Genomic DNA, 13,949 nt, shown 5'->3' on the forward strand with positions numbered 1-13,949 from the left:
AATATAAATATTTGGTCTTTTTTTTGGCTTTTTGCTTTTTGGGTCACACCCGGCGATGCACAGGGGTTGCTCCTGGTTCTACATTCAGGAATTACTCCTGGTGGCATTGGGGGACCATATGGGATGCCAGGGATCGAACCTGGGTCCGCCAGGTGCAAGGTAAATGCCCTATCCATTGTACTATGGCTCAGGCCCCAGACATTTGTTTTTATGTGTTGTTTATTTACATTGCAACTCTTGGTGTTCAGTAGCAAGTTTATGGGAAGGGGCACAGGAATGGATTACAATGTATGGGAACGATGGGACAATGGTGGGATGGTGGGAAGAAGTAGATACTCTGCGAGAGGTGCTGGATAGTCCTATGCATGAAGCCCTACCATTAAAAATATTGTGAGGGGCTGGAGTAATAGCACAGCGGGTAGGGTGTTTGCCTTGCACGCGTCTGACCTGAATTCAATTCCCAGCATCCCATATGGTCCCCTGAGCACCACCAGGTATATGCCTAGTAATTCCTGAGTGCAGAGCCAGGAGTAACCCCTGTGCATCGCCAGGTGTGACCCAAAAAGGAAAAAATAAAATAAAATAATATTGTGAACCACAGTGCCTAAAATACAGTTTTTAAAAAATCAATTAATTTTTAAAATATTGTAACTCTGGGGCTGGAGAGACAGTACAGGGGTTAAGGTGTTTGTATCAAATGCAGCCAACTCCAGTTTGATCCCAGCACCTCATAAGTCCTCCAAGTCCTCCTGAGCACAGATCCAAAAGTAAGCCGTGAGCATTACTGGGTGTAGTCCAAAAATGAAAAAACTGATTGTAATACTGGCTACCCTATTCAGCACTCTTTTTCCTTTCCAATTTCGTCTTGCTTTATGGTACTACCATACACTTTACTTTTTAATTTGTTAAGATGTCTATTCCCTATTACAATATCATTCCTGTGGGGGCACATGCAGCTCTGCTGAGTCCCCAAATCCTGAAACAGTACCTGGCACACAGTAGGTATGCAATAAAAAGTTTTTTAATAAATGAGTGGGAATAAATTCCTTTTATCCTTAAAATAATTATTCTTTATAAACATAATTGTTTCTAAGAAGAGTGAAATCAAAGCAGGTAAAATCCACTGATTTCAAATGGGCTATATATTCCTTCATACTGTGCAGGTCCTTATATAATTTAGTGAAGATATGCAAAGATTGTTTCCTCTGTTCTAAATGAAGAATGGAAATTAGTTGATTGAGAACATGAGGCTTTCTTGATTGCTTCAGTCCAAGTTCTTTTCCTCTTCCAGTCTCGCCTTTTCTGGATCTAGGGAAGAGACTGAACAGTTTACAAGGCCCCCCTGGGGAACAGAACCACAGAATCAGGGTAAAGTTTTGTGTTTCTAGCATCTTTCTCATCTAGTCCACAGACTAGACCTCTGAAGAATGCAGAAAATAGGATGGTTACAAAGTAGAGAGAGGAAAGAAAGAAAGAAAGAAAGAAAGAAAGAAAGAAAGAAAGAAAGAAAGAAAGAGAGAGAAAGAGAGAGAGAGAAAGAAAGAGAGAGAGACGGAGGGAGGGAGGGAGGGAGGGAGGGAGGGAGGGAGGGAGGGACGGACAAGGGAGAAGGGAAAGGTAGGCAGGAAGGCAGGAAGAAAAAAAAGAGGCAGGTAAGGGTATGTTAAGGAATATTCTACAGAGAAAAGTGGTGGCTATGTACTGTGAGGTGCACTGCTATTCAACTTTGTGATCCCCTTTCAAAACTCAAAGCTCCTTAAGAACTTTGCCATCTCCATAATAGCTTTTACATCCACTCAGTTATACAGTCTAGGAATCAGGATGTCGTCCTGATTTTCCTCCCCCTTATCTCCTAATGGTCACTCTCAAAATTCTGTCAGTTCTACCTACAACTGTATTTCCTCTTGTCCTATTCACTTTCCGTAACTCCACTGGATTCCAAACTAAAGGCATCATCATCTCTCACCTGAATTACTAGAATAGTTTTCTCTCTTCATCCCAAATGGATGACCATAGTGAGCAACTCTGGAAGACGTCATTAGCATAGAGAGGCTCCCATCCCAAATATGTCTTATTCCGTCACTCCAAGCATAATACCTGCATGATCTTGTCCCTTCTTGTCTTTATCCACCCTTATACCATCTGTACTACCTATACCAGCTGTACAGCCCTGCTCACCATGTTTAAATTAGCACAAACAGTCCTTACCTCTGGGTCTTTGTAAAGCTATTTCCTCTACTTAGAATGCCTTTCCCTTCTCCTTTGCAAGCCCGATGAATCCCCATCCATCTCTCAGGTCTCTCCTTATATTCCACTCCTCAGAGAGGCCTTCCTCAACTCTTCATTTAAATTAGCATCTGCTGTTGGATCTGAGCTGGATCTTTATAGGGTTGTCTGGGTTATAATAGACAACAATTTAAATTTGAATTTCAAATAAATAGTAGTTTAATTATAAAATGTTGGGTAATACCTATATTAAAATAAAATTCATTTTTTATCTGGCATTCAAGTTTAACAGGATGTCCTATTATTTTGGTTTTGGAGTCATATCTGGTAGTGATAGGGAGTACTCTGAGTTCTATGTCTGGGGATCACTCGTGGTGGTGTTTAGAGAACAATATGGTATTGAGGATTAAACTCAGGCTTCTAGCATAATAAGCATGTGCTCAACCCCTTGTGACAGCTCTCTGGTCTCATGTATTATCTTACCTGACAAGTGCAGACCTGTGTATTAACTTTCTTCCCCTTCAATTTGATTTGGAGTGGCTGGTAAGTAAAAATCAAAGAAACAAAAAACAGAAAAAATTCTCTTTCTCAGAAATTTTTGCGAGTAGTATTCCAGACATGAATTAAGTTCTGCAACATTCATAAGAGATTTAAAAGGCTTAAGGAGGGGATTTAATTTTAGCAAAGAGGTCCGCAATCAAGTTCCAATAAACATGAAAACTCCATGTGGGGTGCAGGGAGGACAGGTGAGTAGTGGCCACTACACTAGAAGTACCTGAAGCATTTCTAACCTTTGATGATTAACCACAAGATCAAGAGCTCAGTTAGGAAATCTTGGCTTTTTTTTTGTCTTTTTTGGGTCACGCCTGGTGATGCTCAGGGGTTAATCCTGGCTCTGCACTCAGGAATTACTCCTGGCAGTTCTGGGGGATCATATGGGATGCCAGGGATCAAACCTGGCTCGGCTATTGCAAGGCAAACACCCTATCCACTGTGCTATTGCCCTAGCCCTTCAATGATTTTCTTGTCATCTAGTCCCTCTATTAATGTTTAAAATGATTTTTTTGAAGTAAAACAGATTTTATTTGGAGATTTTGAAGGGAAGGAGAAGAGAAAGTGGGAGAGAGTGGAAAGTAACGTGCTCAAGAGAGAATCCAGGCTTCTCCAAGAACAGAGAGAACCCCTATACACATCCCAGCATAAGACAGGAAAGCACAAAAGTACATATCTCAAGAGGGGAGATGTGGGTGACACATACACCCAGGCACTGCATGTGCTCAGCCACGTGAGTGCAATCAGCACATGAGCTCTGGCAGCATATGTGCGTAAAATAATCTTGATGTTTAAAATATCTGGGTTTTTTTCTGCTTCCTGCAATGAGGCCTACCTGATGCAGTTCTTATCCCTATACTTTCCTCCATGTATATACATTGTGATTATTTAGTATCTCTCTTGCTCTTAAATTCTTTGCTGACTGACAACAGTGGTTATTGTGCTCATCATTATCCTCCAGTGATAGCACAGCGGTAGGGCATTTGCCTTGTGCACAGCCAGCCCGGCCTAGCCGGGTTCGATTCCTCCGCCCTTCTTGGAGAGCCCAGCAAGCTACCGAGAATATCTCGCCCGCACAGCTAAGACTGGCAAGGTACCCATGCCGTATTCAATATGCCAAACACAGTAACAACAAGTCTCATGGTGGAGACATTACTGGGCCCACTTGAGCAAATCAATGAACAACAGGAGGACAGAGCTACAGTGCTAATCCTATTTATGTACCTCAACATTTGCTCCTTCTATTCCTTGTGAAATGGCACTCAACACTGGACATATACTGAATGTTCATTTTTAAAATGTCATTCGAATTGAAATAAATGTCTAAGAGAGAGAAACAAGTTGTTTATATGTATTCCTGGGAAATGAAAACCAGAGAGTCTTATGGGATCTTGAAAGATTAAGTCACCACTCTGGCCATTAATGTTTGTATCTAAAATATAAAGATTAGATTCTATGGTATTAATATCCCTTTCAATTCTAACATTCTATAAACCTATGATTAATTTCACTCTCTAATAGATAAAGGAAATAGAAACTAACTGTATTTGGTATGTTCATTAGAGGTGTCTATACAGGTTAATAAATAATTTGCTTGAAAGGCTCAGCCTCTCTGATAGTAGATGGGATATTTATCTTGAATATAAATATGTGAAGAAGGATGAGAATTAGAAAAGGAAATGGAAAGAAATGACACAGTGCCTACATACAAAAATGTGCCTACTCAAGTCTTTCAGAGACATTCTGCTACTTTTATTTTATTTTTTGGGGGGGTCACACCCAGCGATGCTCAGGGGTTACTCCTCGCTCTGCTCTCAGGAATTACTCCTGGTGGTGCTCTCAGGGGACCATATGGGATGCTAGGAATCGAACCCGGGTCGGCCATGTGCAAGGCAAATGCCCTACCCGCTGTACTATCGCTCCAGCCCCTCCGCTGTTTTTAGAACAAAACCCAAGACCTTGTAATGGTCCCTAATGTCCTTCACAGTCTGGTTCTTTGCATTGTTCCAATCTCATATCAAATCACGATCACCACATTTATACCGTGTAATCTTAATCAATATCTTCCTCAACTTCAGGTCTTTGTCTCAGCTGTTGCTACTGCATCTCTTCTCTGATGGCCTCCTTTCACCAGTCAGGGGCTCAGTTCAAATGTCACATCTAGGTCATGCCCACAAACTGCCTCCAGGTGCCGTTTAAGCGCATTAACGGCCATGATCCAGAGACTCTGAAATAATTTCGGAACTGAGCAGCTCACTGCAGAGATTTCTTCAGACCCACTTAATCACTTAACTTCCCGTTAGTCGTCGATTTGCTCGAGCGGGCGCCAGTAACGTCTCCATTTGTCCCTGTCGCGTGCTAGTGTAGCCCAATGGCATCTCTTCGCTCCGGGAACATGGAGGGCCTCAAACCGATCGTTCATGACCTTGACAAAGAAGTCTGACCATCTGGTAGGTGGGCGGCCACGCGGTCTCTTGACATCCCGTGGAATCCAATCAGTAACAGCTCTAGTCCAACGGTCGTCTTTAAATCTCATTACGTGACCAGCCCATCTGATTTTCGACACCTTGGCAAATGAGACAGCGTCCCTGATCCTTGATCGTCGACGGATGTCAGAACTCCGGATTCGTTCTCTCATTTGAGTGAAACGTGATATTCCAAGCATAGCTCTTTCTATTCTTCTTTGGGAGACCTGAATGGCGTTCTCATCTTGTTTGCGTAGGGCCCAGGTCTCTGAGGCATATGTTAATGCAGGAAGAACAGTGGAATCAAAGAGATGTGCCCGGAGCCGGAGGTTCTTCGTCCTCTTAGCTATTTCTTCGACGTTCTTGAAGGCGTTCCAAGCCGCTCTCTTCCTCCTGTGCAGCTCGGGTGCCAGGTCATTTGTCATGTTGACCTCTCGACCTAGGTAGACATAGCTGTTGCATTCGGAGATGGTCGTTCCATTGAGAGCGAATGGGGCGTCAGGAACAACCGCAAGCTAACGTCCGAGCTTGCAAAGCAGTGCAGAGATGCGATCAAGGAAGACCTCAAAGAGAGAAGAGCAGAAGTACTGGTAGATGCGGCAGAAGCCGGGAAAAGTATTCGTAACGCCCGCCTGTCCTTCGCCAACTATAAGACCAAGATGACTGCCCTCTGACGTCCTGATGGATCCATCACATCCTCCAGAACGGCAATGGAGAAGATTATCCATGACTTCTACTCAAATCTCTTCGATAGCCATGTCCACTTGCCGACATACCAAATTCCACAGGATGGGTATGTCGTTCCCAACGTTCTCCCTTCCGAAATCCGACACGCCATTTCGTCAGTAAAGAAGCAAACAGCACCCGGCCCAGACAAGGTCAGACCTGAACACCTGAAGAACCTGCCGTCAGTACTCATCAATACACTGGCTCGGCTCTTCACTCGCTACCTGTCTGAATGCAAGGTTCCATCTCAATGGAAAACCAGCAGGACCGTACTACTGTTCAAGAAGGGAGACATCCATGACATTGGCAACTATCGCCCGATCTGCCTATTGTCTGTCATCTACAAGTTGTTCACTCGAGTCATCCTGAATAGGATTGGCAGAACACTAGATGAAGGACAACCATGTGAGCAAGCAGGGTTCCGCAAAGGATTCAGCACCATCGACCATATCCACACGATAACCAAACTCATTGAGGTTTCTCGGGAGTTCAAGATGCCGCTCTGCTTAACGTTCATTGATTTAAAGAAGGCCTTTGATTCTGTTGAGACGGAAGCGGTCATTGAAGCCCTAGCCAATCAGGGCATTCAAGCCCAATACATCAGGATCCTCCGTGAGCTGTATTGCGGATTCACTACCAGGATCTCACCATTCTACAAAGAAGTGATCGTTGATGTCAAGAGAGGGGTGCGGCAGGGTGATACCATTTCACCAAAACTCTTCAGTGCCACCCTCGAGAACATCATGCGACGACTGGAATGGGAAGGAATGGGAGTGAAGATAGATGGTCGGCAACTACACCACCTCCGCTTTGCTGATGACATTGTTTTAATAACACCAAACATCAGCCAAGCGGCACAAATGCTGGCCGACTTTGACCGTGAGTGTGGAAAGGTAGGACTACAGCTGAATCTTACGAAGACAATGTTTATGAGAAACAGCCTTGTTCCTTCAGACCCTAATCATTTAAAATTTTAGAATTGAAAGCAACTGCACAACATCTCATGCTATTCATAACAAGCAATACAAAATAAATTATTTAGCATCTGCCTGTTGAGGAGTCTTGAGTGGTGGTGGGAAATTCAAAATAATGGTGGTGGAAAGGTGTAATGGTGGTGGGGTTGGTGTTGAAATATTGAATGTAATCTGTTAATGTGAACTTTATGAAAACAAAATTTAAAAAAGAAAAACAAAAATAATAAAATAAAATCACCATACAAAAAAGACTGTGAAGTCATTAAGAAAAAGATTATGATGTATACAACTTTATATCCCCTTATACTCCAAAGTTTACTTTTGGACTACTTTGCCTTGTTCAAAGTGAAAAAGGCTAAATAAGCAATGGTTGTTTCTTTAAACTGAACTAGGAAAACACCTATTTCTACCTTTGGTGCCATCTCCATATTATGTCCTACTACTACTACCTTTGATGGCAGAGCCTAGCAAGCTACCCAAGGCAAATTCGATATGCTAAAAACAGTAACAATAACGGGTCTCATTCCCCTGACCCTGGAAGAGCCTCCGATACAGCAGCATTGGGAAAGATGAGTAAGGAGAGGCTGCTAAAAGCTCAGGGCGGTGATGAATGAAAAAATTACTAGCATCTGCTCGAGTAAATCAATGAACAACGGGATGACAGTGATACAGTTACTACCTTTGAAGTAACTTTGGCTCATGATCCTTGAAATTCAACAGAGTAAGATAACCCAATATGCACACATTCTATCAAATTCCTAACAGAATCCTCGGAACTTAAGCACTGTGTGGAATCTTCCCTTATGTGTTTTGATTCTTCTTTCTTAAATAACACTAGTTATCAATATGCAGAAATAATTCAGTTTCAGTGCTACATAAGTATGCTCATACAAGGAAGAATAAAGACCTTGCTTTCCCATTTTTATTTTTTTATTTTATTTTTAAATTTTATTTATTTATTTATTTATTTTATTAGTGAAACACCATGAGGTATAGTTATAGACTTACAAATTTTTGTGCTTGGGTTTCAGTTATACAATGATCAAGTACTCATCCCTCCACCAGCGCCCATCCTCCACCACCATGGGTCCCAGCATCCCTCCCAACCCCCATCCCCCCATCCCACCCTGTCTCTGTGGCAGGGCATTCCCCCTTGTTCTCTCAAGTTTGTTTGGTCAATCTTAATCCTCTATGTCTTCCATAAGTTTACCCTTTCTCAAGCTGTTCTTTGCATCAACTGATTTTGCCATAATTCTCAGGGTGATTGCATAGGCAGCTGCCCCCTCTAACAGAGCTTCCAGATACATTAATGCACATAAATAGCAGAATTTTTAAATGAGTTAAATAGCAGAATGTTCAAATGAGTGAAAAATTGTTTTTAAATAGGAGAAATAAAGATGAAACAAAACCTTTGAAGAGGAGCAGAGAAAACAGACATTGAGAAAGAACTGTGGACTTCTTCAGAGTGATCTCCAACCAGCCTTCTTTCCCACTGCTAGTTTTCTCCCCAAAGTTACTTCACATTCTTTGTTTAGGCATTTTCATTTCTCTCTCATTCAACCAAACCCTCCCTTCACTTATAAATCACAACCTCCAGAAAGTCCTCATAAAATCATACCCATTCATTCTCCGATAATACTGAGCAAACACCTCCCCTCCCCCACAGTACACTTATAAATTAGTTAAGAAAAATTTTGGTTGTTGGTTGATACATATTGTCTCCCTTACTACATTCTTGAATGTCAGGAACCAAATACACTCTAATAAACACCCTTAGTACCTAGGGCTGGAGCCATAGCACAGTGGTAGGGCATTTGCCTTGCACGCAGCCAACATGGCCGACTCGAGTTCGATTCCTCTGCCCCTCTCGGAGAGCCTGGCAAGCTGCCGAGAGTATCTCTCCCGCACGGCAGAGCCTGGCAAGCTCCCCGTGATGTATTCGATATGCCAAGTAACAATGAGTCTCACAATGGAGACATTACTGGTCCCGCTCGAGCAAATCGATGAACAATGGGAGGACAGTGACCAGTGACCAGTACCTCTTTCACCCCCTTAAAGTTCCTAAAAGTTTGGATTCTTTAAAAAAATATGGAGAATGATATGATATAAAGAAGATATAAGCTGAAAATAAGAGGGAAAAAGGGAAGGCAAAGAAGGGAAGGGCTAAGACCTTCACCATTTCTTTGTGCTAGGCATGGGTACTGAGCTGCAATTCATAACATCACATGTAGACATTTTGGAAGGAGTTCTAAAAGATATAGATAGTTATATGGAGGTACCTAAATTAAGAAGACAAGGTGCTAACCAAAAATCAGAATCTAGGCATGATCAACTGGAGCAAGTCAAGCCAATACCAAAAATTACCTCCACCCACTGACCTTTTTGGAGCAAGAAAGATGAATTAGAGGATCAAGGGTAGAGTTATTAAGGACTTTGGTAAGGAAGGGGGAAGAGTCTTGAGAAGTCAAACTATAACTATTCTGTCTCCAAATGCCTTTTCCATGTCCCATATGTCCTGCACCAATTAAGTGTGAACTCTTGGTTGGTACAGTATAAAAATGAACTAAAGCAGATTTAGCAGGAATTCTCATCATCTGGTTAGAAAGGCAAGTGACAACTAGACCAGGAGACTTCTGAGCCAGACTGAATGTCATGCCTTATGTCAGATGAACATCCCCCAGCTCTGTGTCTGCCATCTGTCAATGTGGAATTGAAGACAGGAATGTCTTTCTTTGGATATGCGAGAGAGATGGTACTGTGGGGAAGGTGCTTGGACCCAGATTCAAGCCCTGGCACCCAGGTTCGAGCTCTGGCACCATATGTGGTCTCCTGAGCACTACCAGGAGTAATCCCTGAGTACCACCAGGAGTAATCCCTATGTGCAGAACTAGGAGTAAGAGCTGAGCACTGCTGGGCATTGCCCCTCAAACAAACAAACAAACAAATAAAAAGCAACAACAAAACAAAAATAATGCCTTTGGCATTAAAATGCTTGCCTTACATGGCCAATCCTGATTCAATCCCTGGTACTACATGGCTCTGCTTTGGACCCATAAGCACAGAGCTGAGAGTCACCCTGAGCGCCATTAGGTGTTGTCCAAACCCCCAAATCCTCCAAAAGAAGATCTAAGTAGAGGCAAAGTCCCTTTTACTTTGCTCATTTGGTGATGGACAATTTAATAACTGGGTATACATATTTATTAGGCTCTCCTGTATGCCAGGCATTAGTCCAGGATCAAGGAAAGCAGCAGGGACACACAGGATAGGTTCCTCTTCCTATAAAACTGCCTCTATAGGGGCTGGAGCGGGTAGCTGTCTGCCTTGCATCAGGTCAACCCGGGTTCAATTCCCAGCATCTCATATGGTCCCCTGAGCACTGTCAGGAGTAATTCCTGAGTGCAGAACCAGGAGTAACCCCTGTGCATTGCTGGGTGTGACCCAAAAAAGAAAAAAAATCCCTGTCTCTATAATAGAGGATAATAATTGTGGTATTGATAAATACCACAAATCAAGATAAAAAATATAGCACATACCTTTGAGGATACTTGAGATAAAATCCCTAAGCACTCATCACCTTGCAGTGTAACCCCAAAGCCCAAGGTAAAGAAATATTTGGGACTGAAGAGACAGTTTATTATGCTGGTTCCCATGCTTTGTGTGTTGGAGGCCAGGAAAGTCCCCAGACTACATGGTCCCCCAAGCATTGCAAGGTGTGATCCCTGACTCAAAGCTGGGATCAGGCCCGAAGTACTGCTGGGTGATTTCCACACCCCCCCTACACACACGCAAAAAGAATTCCTTTCTTATTGGTTCCCCTTTTCTTGAGATCTGAATAGAAGAAGGAGAAAGCCATGTGCTGTTTTGGAGGAAGAGAGGCCCAAGAAGAGGAAGAGGGGGGCCCAGCAGTGAGATCAGTACAGGTATTCTCAAGGAACGGAACATGAGGCACTGTGGCTAGATTTCAAGCATTAAAATGGGAGGGGCAGGTCCAGCGGCATAACTCAATATGTAAGACAAGGAGTTCTCCCCTGGTCTAACCACTGCGATCACTTGGGAAGCATTTAAAACTCTTGATGTCTGGGGTCCATTCTCAGAGATTCTGTATAGTAGATCTGAAGTGTTTCTCAGGCTAATGTGTAATCAAAAAAGAGAAGAACTGACATGTCCTTGAGAACCATAATAAGGAACCTGAATTGATGACAATAGAAGAGAACCAGAGAGATAGTATAAAGATTAGTGAACTTGCCTAACATGGTGCTATGGAATCTACCGTAGTTTTGAATCCCAGCACCTCATATTCCCCCAGAAACACCAGGACTGGGCCCTGAACACCACTGGGTGTGGCCCCCAAACAAACACGTATCTGAAGACAGATTAGGAGGAACATTCCCAATAATACTGGCAAATCCAGAACAAACTCAATTTTTGGGGGTGCTTTGGGAAAGCTAAAAAAGCAGTCCAAAGGAAAAGTGACAAAGAGATGAACAAGGACAAGAAAACCAGAGAAATCCAAAAATGCTGACAAATTGAGAGAGACAAAAGCAGAGAAAGGGAGAAAGGAGAGGGCTGGGGGCAGGTAACTAGTTCAAATGGCAAGTACATAGCTTTCTGTAAGCACCTCCAAAAGCGATCCATGAACACCACTAGGTTGGTCCCAAATCAACTACAGCAGCAAATTAGAGAAATGCAGACTGTTCCAGAAGAACAGAGACAAAGAGAGAGAGTACTCAAGTGCATCCATTTCCTGTTTGCTATTGTAACAAATTATCACAAACTTAAGTGTGAAACAACATGTAATTTTTTTATCTTTGGGTACCATTGTTCTATCTACTGTGGGCTGGAGTGATAGCACAGCAGTAGGGCGTTTGCTTTGTGCGCAGCCAGCCCGGCCAAGCCGGGTTCGATTCCTCCGCCCCTCTCGGAGAGCCCGGCAAGTTACCAAGAGTATCTCGTCCGCACGGCAAAGCCTGGCAAGCTACCCATGACATATTCGATATGCCAAACACAGTAACAAGAAGTATCAGGAGACGTTACTGGGCCCGCTTGAGCAAAATAGATGAACAAGAGGAGGACAGTGACAGTGACCATTATTCTATCTAGTATAAGTTCTGTAGTTCAGGAAATTTAAATGGATCTGTTGTAGGCAAAACGATAGGGGGCCCTGATAAAATATGTTGAGAAAAGCACTGTCTGGAACTTAAACGAACCAAAGGTATGAAAGCTTTTGAGACATAGGACCTATCTAGGGAGACTCTGAAAACCCTTAAGATGCTGAGTCCAAGGCCAAAAGACAGGTGAACCTCCTGGAAGGAAAGGCTCCACTCTGGAACAGAGGCCACGCTAAGAATATTAAGAGAAGACCTTCAACCAAGCTCACTGCCTAAGCAGTCATCCTAACAACAGACTTAGAGCGGAAGTTGGAAACTTGTATATAAGCTAATTTTGCAAGGGGAAAGATGCAGGCAACACATTTTCCCATTCTTTCTTTATGGTATGTATTTTCCACCTGGGAAAGTCACTGCGGATCTGCTTAGAATGTATATTTGGGCTTTTCCATTGTGAAGAAACCCATGTTCTCTCTTAAGCATCCAACCCCCTTTTCACTCTCATTTCTCAAATACTTATTTTATATCATTTGCCTCCTGAAATTCCTTTCTGTGAGGGAAGAGTATGGACCTGGAAAAGCCTGGTAGGATTTGGGATGAACTTTCCTGCAAAGAACCAGTCTTCATTTCAGCCTGAATTCCACAGCCCCTGAGAAATCAGGTGGCAGCGATTATTTCTCATGCCAAGCAGATTGGGTGTGACTCAGGTGTGGTTTGATGATCGACTCGTGGGGCTGGTGAGACATAAGTTCTGTACTGTGAAGGTGCTCATAGCAGATTTTCATCAGGCTTAAAATTCCTCAGGTACTTCCCTGGGTAATCAAGGTGGGTAAAAGGAAACATTAGCCTCCTTTCTTGGGGGCTGCCATTTAACATAAGTCTGGGGAACCCTATTTCTTCTGGTTAGAGTCACGTACGCCACCCACAACAGGTCTTAAGTAGTGCATTTTATGAGTAGTGAGCTTAGAGTTTTTTCCCCCAAGATTAATGTGTATGTGTTTATTTGTGCAGGTTTGTTTATCAGGGTATCAGATTTGAGTGTCTCCTTGATAAGTATGGGGGCAATGGATGCCTGGAGGGGGTGCTTTATAAAGTACTACTTCTACACAGAGACTTGTGGTTGTTTTGTTGTTCTTATTGACAATAAAACTAATAACAGAGTGTCTCTTTACGTATTTGCTTTGAGCATGTCTACTTATCTCTAAATGGTATCTCAGTGGTATTCAGTGGGTATGAGACAATTAGGGCACAGCTATAATGAGTGAATATATGCATGAATATATCTGCAAGTTTGTACCCTTTGGGGCATTAGGACATTAAGCTTCATACCACATCCATGTTTGCACAGCAGCGTGTACAATCATAGCTGTAGCCATATGGATATGTGCTTATTTGCAAGAGTTTCCAGATAGAAGGGCCTAGCATGAGAGAGGTGAAGGATCTAGTTATGGGAAGGAGCAAGGAAAAAGTGAGGAGAGGAAGCAAGAGGAGGAAGAAGGAAGAACACCAAACAAAGATGTAGGTGAGGAAAAAGAGGGAAAAATCAGAAAGCTGGGGCAAGAGCGTTAAGTGCAGGTAAGGTACTTGCCTTGCACAAAGCAGACCCAGGTTCAATCCCCTGCACCACACATGGTCCCCTAAACCCCATCAGGAATGATCCCTGAAGCAGAACCAGGAGTAAGCCTTTCGGACCACTGGGTGTGAGCCCTCTCTACCCACTCCTCACTCCTCCCCAAATCAGAAAACAGTTCCTGATTTTCAGAAACTAAAATCTGATGTACTGAAATCTGAAATTTCAAAACGAATCGGGGTACAAAGACAAAGAATCTGGTGGAGTTACAGCAAGGACATAAGCCGGAAGATCTGGGTATATCTCCATTTCTAACCATTCCCTGGCTGTA

This window comes from Sorex fumeus, unplaced genomic scaffold (genome assembly GCF_029834395.1).
Source record: "Sorex fumeus unplaced genomic scaffold, SorFum_2.1 ptg000063l, whole genome shotgun sequence".
In the NCBI taxonomy this organism is placed as follows: Eukaryota; Metazoa; Chordata; class Mammalia; order Eulipotyphla; family Soricidae; genus Sorex; species Sorex fumeus.